The sequence below is a fragment of the Lycium barbarum genome, chromosome 4 (genome assembly GCF_019175385.1).
Source record: "Lycium barbarum isolate Lr01 chromosome 4, ASM1917538v2, whole genome shotgun sequence".
Lineage (NCBI taxonomy): Eukaryota > Viridiplantae > Streptophyta > Magnoliopsida > Solanales > Solanaceae > Lycium > Lycium barbarum.
In genome coordinates this window covers 84,505,302-84,514,517 of record NC_083340.1, presented here as the reverse complement: position 1 = coordinate 84,514,517, position 9,216 = coordinate 84,505,302, and positions in this window count along the sequence as shown.

Genomic DNA, 9,216 nt, shown 5'->3' with positions numbered 1-9,216 from the left:
TTCGCCCAAAGTACTCTCGGAAAGTATGGGACGTCTTTTTAGGACGTACTTCTTCCGTTTCTGGCATAAAATGGGGTTTAAAATGGGTATGGTCTTATTTTGTTCCCATTTTTTTCATTCTTCCAAACCCTAAGGACGAAAATCATCCCTCCAAGTCTTCAAATCAAAGGTAAGAACACCCTTAACATTACTAATATATTCTAACATCAAACCCATGATTCTTAACATGGTTCTTGTGACCAAAACCCAGGGTTTGCAGCATAATTTCTCCCAAAGTGATTCAAGCTAGGGTTTGGGTGTTGTTTATTACAAAAGTGAATTGTTAAACTTTGTTTAACGTATTAAGGTATGTCTCTTTTAAAAATCATTTTGACTATAAAGATGATTTGTATGTCTCATTATGAAGATGATTTGTATGTCTCTTTTAAAAATTATTTTTTGACTATAAAGATGATTTGTATGTCTCTCTTCTAAAAACTTATTTTGAATGAAAATCACTTTTGAACCTATTGTTGGAAGTATAAATTTTATTCAAGATTCTTTAATGAATGAAAGGAAAAGTAATCTTTTCATGTTCGTTGAACTCTAATTCATGTCTAAATAGTGGTTAATGTGTGTGAGGGGACAAATCCACATTAAACCTAGTTTGTGACAAACCCTAGTATTTTGCTGTAGAATTTCCTCCGACCAGCCATATTAAATTGACGTTTTTAGCTAATATAACCGTTGGATCGAGCCCAAATTTTAAATGAGTCGTCCCAACATATAGGTATTAAATGTGAACGGTGAAGATCGGATTTCGAGGTCTGTAACTGTGCGTTTCAAGCTATGAACAGTAGCTGCGAATTTGGTGAATATCTATAGTTTATTGGCCATACAAACCTCAATTAGATGTAGAATGATTCTTTGAAGCATGGTGCTTACGTTTGGGATATTTTAACGGGATTTAAGGTATGTCTCTTTAAAAATAAAATCCATTTTGAATATTAAGGTAATTTATATGTCTCTTTTGCAAACTCTCTTGAAAGATTGATTCTTTAAGAAAGCACGATTTGAATGATATGATGAATTGGTTTTACACTTTTGAAATCTATTGCATGTTTTGATTAATGGTTAATGTGCGTGAGGGGACAAGCCCACATTAAACCTTGATTGTATTATCCTCTGTATGCGTATATGAAATCATAATCATTTTCTTCTATAAGAGATGATCAGTGATGATGGTTAATTGTTGGTATTGATGATTTTACAAAGGAACTATGACAAAAGAATCTTGTTTAAAGAGGTGGAAACGTTTTCAAGATTATCTATGAAATTATGGATTTTCATAATGGCATAATGAACTTTAATGATAATTGATGGTGTGACATACCTTGAGATAAATTGTGAATCAGCTTCTATGCTATGAACTTTGTTGTTGTGTTTGGCCTAGCTATTCGGGAGGAAGGGTAGCCACTATGGATCCTAGTGTGGTAATTGTCTAGCCATTCGGGAGGAAGAGTGGCCACTATCGGGTTCGCTACCCGGAGTGCGGTTAATGCCTAGCTATTCGGGAGGAAGGATAGCCACTGAGAATTCCATATTCCGGTGTGGTGCGCTGTGACAAGGGAACCTCTAAGGTCACCCCTTCGATGTGATTAATTCTTGGGCCTGTATTGGCATGTGTGATATTCTTATTCTCTCATTGAACTGTTGTTGACAATCATGATCAGTTTGAAAGGCATAATTGAAAGTTGTAACTTGCCAAAAGGTTTTATAATCGGTTTTGACAATTCTTATTGAGATACACAAGCTGAACACCTATTTTTATATTGATTAATGGCTTTGTAAACTATTTAACAAATGATATCAAGAATCATAAAGTGGAATGGCCGTTTTTATACTATCTTTTCAGAATAGATTTTTTTATGTATTATTATATTACTTGTTGTCCCCGAGGCACTCACTGAGTATGAAAGTACTCAGGCATACCATTGTTGTTTTTGATGGTATGTTAGGTAACGGAGAAGAGCAGGTTCGTGATACTCTTGACGCTTAGGAGAACTTGCTGCTGCTGTTGATTTAGTGAGCCCACATCTTTGTTCGTGGGACTCTTCCTGTTTCATTTATTATTCTATATTTTCGGGCTGCGTCCCGAAGTTAGATGATTGTTGTGTCTCTTAGAAGCTCCATAGATAGTTGCCAGAATTGTGGGTAGATTGTCAAAGTCTCGTACGACTTAATGGGTGTTTGCCACATTTATGACTGTTTACTTACATTAGACTTCCGCTGATCTTATTTCATAATTGTGATCCTGATATATGCAGTTACTTATAACTTTGTTAATTTAATAAAGAAAGATTATTAAAAAGGAACTTGATGTTGCATTTATTTTATAAATTGTTGGATGCGAATATTGAACCTGGCGGGTTCAAGTGTTATTATTGTGTCGTTTAGGTTCTTCCGATATTGTTCATGATGTCGGATGCCGGTCACATCTAGGGTGGGTTTTGGGGCGTGACACCTACTTATTGTCTTGTCACTATATTTCCTTTTCACTTTTCTTCTTGTTAGATGTGCCTATTTGAATGGCCTGATTTCGGAAAATTTTGGCAAAGTCTCCTTTGTAACTCTTGCTATCTCAAACCTGGAAGTATGTCCTCATAAGTCTAGTGAGATACAAATTTGATAACTTCTTATGAAAGACTAAGGCTAGTAACTAGATTGTGATGAAGTGATTAGTAACTTATGATATGAATTGAAATTGATATTTGTGGATTGAGTTTGTGTTGATATGATGGTGATATTAAGCCTGAAGCGGCTGCCCGAAGGGGCCATTATTATTAAGCCGGAAGCGGCTGCTCGAAGGGGCCATCATTATTATGCCGGAAGCGGCCGTCCGAAGGGACTATTGTGATACTAGCCGGAAGCGGCTGTCCGAAGGGACCATTCTGTTAACATGTCAGAAGTGGCATGTGTGTTGGATTGCATTATTTACTTAAAGATTGTTTTGAGACTTCGTGTGCACATTTATGTTTCTTCCAGCGAAGGCTGCATGTATTGAGTTAGATTGTGATTTCTTCTCTCCTAAGTCAAATTACGATTATAATTTGTTACCACCTTACATACTCAGTACATTGTCCGTACTGACGTCCTTTTGCCTGGGGACGCTGCGTTCATGCCCGTAGCCCCAGATTGTTTGGCTTAAGTGTGTAGCTAGGATGCTTGACGTCAGCCGGGATTGGCAAATTCCACCTCATTATGGAGTTGTGCTGGGTCATGTATAGATATGTATGATTATGGGTATGTCAGGGCCCTGTCCTGACTCATAATGTTCAGTTTACTTCTTAGAGACTTCTGCAGACAATGTCCTATGGTAAGTTAGTCGAGATACCGACAAAGTGATGTCAGTTGAGTCATTTGTGGATTTTAAAAGAGTATGTGTTTTGGATGATTTCGATTTGTTTAAAGTACTTATTGATTGAAAGTTTTCATAATCGTTATCAAGATAATGATTTCTATTTGGAAAAGTTTTATTTTCTTAAAAGTTTTTGAAATGACAGGTTTTGATAGAGCAAATGTCTAAGGGTTCGCTCGACTCTGATGAGAGTCGGGTGCCCATCATGCCCTACCAGTGCTAGGGTGTGACATTTGATAACTTATAAATCTGTTACAATAAGTTTTTACAACAAGTACAATATTCTGTTACAACAAGTTATTAATCTGTTGGACAATATCAAACAGATGAGTAACCTGCTGCAACAAGTTACCCATCTTGTTACACCTCGGAAAATTTTTCGTTAATGCACAAGTGAATAGACTAGTGAAGAGCACGAGTATACGTTATTTCAATAAGTAAGAAACGACATTCGATAACCCTAGTTAAGATTTCAAAGGTGTTTAAGATAGGGGAAGGAAGTTGCCAAGAGAAGGCAAGGCATACGATAGGTAAAGGAAAGGGATTATGAGTAACGAGTTAACGAGGATTTAATAATGTCTTGGAGAAGAGTGATAACGTCCCTTAGATTGGTATTGAGGTGTTAAGCAAGTGTTAAGAATATTCCATAAGGATTGGAGATCAAACGAGTCGACGAAAACAAGTTTCAGAATACTGGGGATTATACGGCCAAATATACTGGCCGTATAAATTATACGGTCCGTATGTTAGGACCGTATAATCAGCCCAGGATGGCACCTTTCTCTGGACCAAATATACGGCCAAACATACGGCCTATAAAATGTACGGAGGACCGTATGTTGGTCCGTATACCTGGTCAGGAACTGAGTGGTTCATTAAATAGAGGATTCAAGTCTTATTTCATTTCACTTCCATATCACACCCCTTCTCTCTAAAACATCTCTCTACATCTATTCCACAAGAATTCAAGAGGTATTAGTGATCAACAACATAAACTAAGTGAATCAAGTGCAAGAAAACCCATTAAAGATCATTCAAGTCAAGAAATCTCATTGCAGATGAACTAGGGTTTTTGCTCAAGTGAAGTATTACCAACCAAGGCTTGTTCCTACAATATCTAAGGTAAGATTTATGGTATTTATATGTTGTTTAAGGTATTTGAGAGTTGAAATACTTGGATTGTGGAAGGGTATAGAAAAATGGGTCATGAATGTGGAATAGTGCCATTTTGAGTAATAGTTTGAATTGAGTCATGATTCTTGATGTGTTCTGATATAAATATGTTACAAATGATGTTGAGGACATGGGATAGGCAATGTATGTGAATGAACGTAGTCGTGTGTTATGACCATGGATATGGTGAATGGAAGCGAAGCGAGAAATATAGATAATGTGGATGAATAGAAACTATTGTTATGATATTGTGAATGTATTATTGACGTTTGGGAGTTGATATACGATATGGAGGAATGTCGTATAAATAAAGGAGATGCTGTCCGATTTTCTCTAGTTTTAGTCGTGTATGCTAGCTATCGATTCTAATGATAGTATGACTTTAATGAAGGTAGAAACGTGAGCTTCGGAGGAGAACGTGCAAGTGGTAAATAGTTGAACGGAAAGGTATGTAAGGCTAACCCTTCTTTCATAAGGCATGGTTCTTTGGCCAATCATCTAAACCTTCTACAAGATTATGATATCCTTCAAATGATTCTATCTTTCGAGCTATTGAGCTCATGATCCTCGATATGTATTACGATTGTACTAAGTTCCTCATATGACGAGTAATCTTATAAGGATAGATGTAATGAACAACGATGATAGTGATAGCGATAATGATAACGATGATGATGACGATGACGATGACGATAATGATAGTGATGATAATAATAAGATGCTTATAAGCTATTATATATGTGTATCTATGTATGATTATTATGGAACCCTGAGCTTATGAGGCCGGGTAGGATATGTATCTATTTACGTAACGCGCGCACACCTCTGCAGATGGTACGGATAACCTTGATGCCTTGGTAGGGCCAGGTATGTGTACCCTTGAGCCTTGGTTGGCCAATTATGTATGAAACACCGAACCTTCGTGGTCGGGCATGCTATGTAAATGTTATATATATGATATGGTTATGTATATGATATAGATATGAGTATGAATACGAACATGATACGAATATGAATACGAATAAGACTATGTATATGAATACGATTATGGACGCAAAGTAAATGAATACAGATATGAGTACGGATACGGGTATGGATGTATGTACACGAATACGCGCTAGAAATGGAAAGTCCCTATGACAAGCAAGTAAGTGCTTATGACGTTGATACTGCTATCTCCCCTCCCATGCTCTCATATTACTTATTATGCTTCTATATTGATGTTGATCATGCTTTACATACTCAGTACATTCTTCGTACTGACGTCCTTTTGTTTGTGGACGCTGCGTCATGCCCGCATGTGCCCAGGGAGACAGACTTGATCCATAGCTACATTCTCAGAGACTACATAGCAGAGCTCCACTTCATTCAGAGCTATAGCTTTTGGGTACTTATTCTTTTGTGTACATAATTATGGGCATAGCGGGGTCCTGTCCCGCCTATATGTTTTGACATACTCTCCTTAGAGGCTCGTAGACACGTGTATGTGGTTAGATGTGTTTCACCTTGTCGGCCTATATTTTGGATTTCCATTTGTTAGCCTTGTCGGCTTATGTAAATTGATATGGGCATAGATGTCAATGATGATAAAAAGGTATTGTTGTCCAATGGGATTAGTGTGATTGGTGAATAGAAATATATGTTTTAATTATGTGGCTCACCTAGATGTAAGTTTAAGTGTATGATAAGGGGTGTCCGGGTGGGATAGCACCGGGTGCCCGTCGCGGCCCTCCGATTGGGTCGTGACAAAAGTGGTATCAGAGCAGTTCTGTCCTTGGGTGTGTCTACGAGCCGTGTCCAGTAGAGTCTTGGTTATGGGTGTGTTACGCGCCTCACTTATAAACAAGAAGCTGCGGGCATTTTAGGAATAAATGACCTTCTTTCTTCATAAGAATCGTGCGATAGACCTATGATATAAGAACTTTTTGTTCCTTAACCGTGTGTTGTGTATTTCAGAAATGCCTATAAAGAGAAAGGCTACAGCAACCCAAAAGGGCAAGACGGTGGCAGAAGAGCGGGATGAAAGAGCACCGCCACCGGTAGTAGAGGAAAGTGAGTCCCAGAGTGCGGCTCAATCTCAGTCCTCCCGTTCAGTACCTATATTAGAGGAGCGTAAGGGAGCCTCAGCCCAAGCTCCAGCACCTCCGGCTTCTCCACCGGATGCTTCAGGCCAAGATATAAAAGAGGCCATACATTTGCTTACTCAATTGGTTGCTGCCTAGACTCAGCGGCAAAGTACAGGGCAGGGTGATAGGGTTGTTAGTGCAAGGGCTCGTGACTTCATTAGCTTAAATCCTCCGGAATTCTTTGGATCAAATTCGGATGAGGACCCTCAAAATTTTATTGAGGGTATGTTGAGGACGCTTCGATTGATACATGCTTCGGACACCGAATCGGTGGAGCTAGCGTCATATAGATTGAGGGATGTCTCAATCCATTGGTACACAGTTTGGATGGCTTCACGGGGAGGTGCATATGGCAAGAATTTGTTGATGCTTTCCTCCGACATTATATGCCTCCAGAAGTTCGGCGAGCTAGAGCCGATAAGTTCTTAAATTTGAGGCAAGGTAGCATAAGTGCTTTAGAGTACTGTCCCCGCTTCAATTCTTTGGCGAGGTATGCTTCGGCCATGGTAGCGGATATGGGTGACCAAGTGCACCGATTTGTGAAAGGCCTAGGGCCACATTTGATGCATAGGTGCTTGACTGCATCCCTTCAGGACAATATGGATATTGCACGCATGCAGGCCCATGCTCAGAACTTAGAAGAAAGCCTACAACAGCAAAGAAGTAAACGCGAGCATGATAGGGGACATAGCAAGAGGGCCAGATCTTCGGGTCCGATGAGTGAGCTTAGAGGTGGGCACAGACAGCAGTTTTCTAGGCATTCAGGCTATTCCATGACTAGTGCACCTCCATGGTTTTCAGGCCAGAGATTTGATAGATCCACTCATTCCGGGCCGAGTCAGAGCTTTTCGGGATCTCAATTTAGAGGTAATTAGGGTCAGGCGAGATCACACGTGCCATGATGTTCCCAGTGTGGGAAGTTACATTGGGGTCCATGCCGATCGGGTTCAGATGTTTGTTATTCATGTGGTCGACCAGGCCATATTATGCGTGATTGCCCCTCAGTTTATGGTAGAGGTAGGACCCAACCTTCAGGGTCGGTAGCCGGATCTTCAGCATCTGTACGCCCTATGGGGCCAGGTTCACATGCGCCAGTCGGCCATGGTAGAGGCAGAGGGAGAGCCCACAGTTCTAGCGGTCCTCAGCACCGTATTTATGCTTTGGCTGGATGCCAAGATCTTGAGTCTTCTCCTGACGTGGTCACAGGTATATTATCGGTATTCTCTCATGATGTATATGCTTTGATTGATCTGGGCTCCACATTGTCATATGTTACTTCATATATTGCGGGTCGATTTAGAGTTGAACCGGAGTCAATCAAACCTTTTGAGGTGTCTACACCCGTTGGTGAATCGGTAATAGCTAGCCTAGTATATAGAAATTGTGTAATTGTGATTTGTGATCGTCGTACCATGATTGACTTGCATGAGTTAAAAATGATAGACTTTGATGTCATTATGGGCATGGATTGGTTGGCTTCTTGCTATGCCAATGTTAATTGTAGAATGAAAATAGTTCACTTTCAATTTCAGGGAGAACGAGTTTTAGAATGGAAAGGGAATACTGCGTCACCAAAAGGTAGGTTTTTTTCCAATCTAAAGGCAAGGAAAATGATCACAAAAGGATGTATTTATCATCTAGTTCGGGTTCAAGATGTAGAAGATGAACCGCCGACTTTTCAGTCAGTTCCCGTGGTGAATGAATTTCCAGATGTGTTTCCGAAAGAGCTTCCAGGCCTCCCTCCTGAGCGGGAGATTGATTTTGCTATTGATGTGTTGCTAGACACTAAGCCTATATCTATTCCTCATTATAGAATGACTCCTGTAGAATTGAAAGAGTTGAAAGAGCAATTGAAAGACTTGCTTGAGAAAGGCTTTATTAGGCCTAGTTCATCCCCGTGGGGAGCACCCGTATTGTTTGTTCAGAAGAAAGATGGATCCTTGAGAATGTGCATTGACTATCGACAATTGAATAAGGTGACGATTAAGAACAAATATCCTCTTCCGAGGATTGATGACTTATTTGATCAATTGCAAGGTGCCAAATGGTTTTCAAAGATAGATTTGAGGTCCGGGTATCATCAAGTGAGAGTTAGGGAGAAAGATATCCCTAAGACAGCCTTCAGAACAAGATTTGGCCATTTTGAGTTCCGGGTAATGTCATTTGGGCTAACTAATGCACCGACAGTATTTATGGATTTGATGAACAACGTGTTCAGGCCCTTCCTAGATCTATTTGTGATTGTATTTATCGACAATATCTTGGTGTACTCTAGATCCGAGGCAGAACATGCGGATCATTTGCGTACTGTCCTTAGAGTTCTTCAAACTCGAGAGTTGTTTGCAAAATTTTCTAAGTGTGAGTTTTGGTTGAACTCAGTGACATTTTTGGGGCACATTGTTGTAGCCGATGGTATTCGAGTGGATAGCCAAAAGATTGAGGCCGTGAAGACTTGGCCAAGGCCCACGACTCTTACGGAGGTTCGTAGCTTTCTGGGCTTAGCAGGTTATTACAGGATAT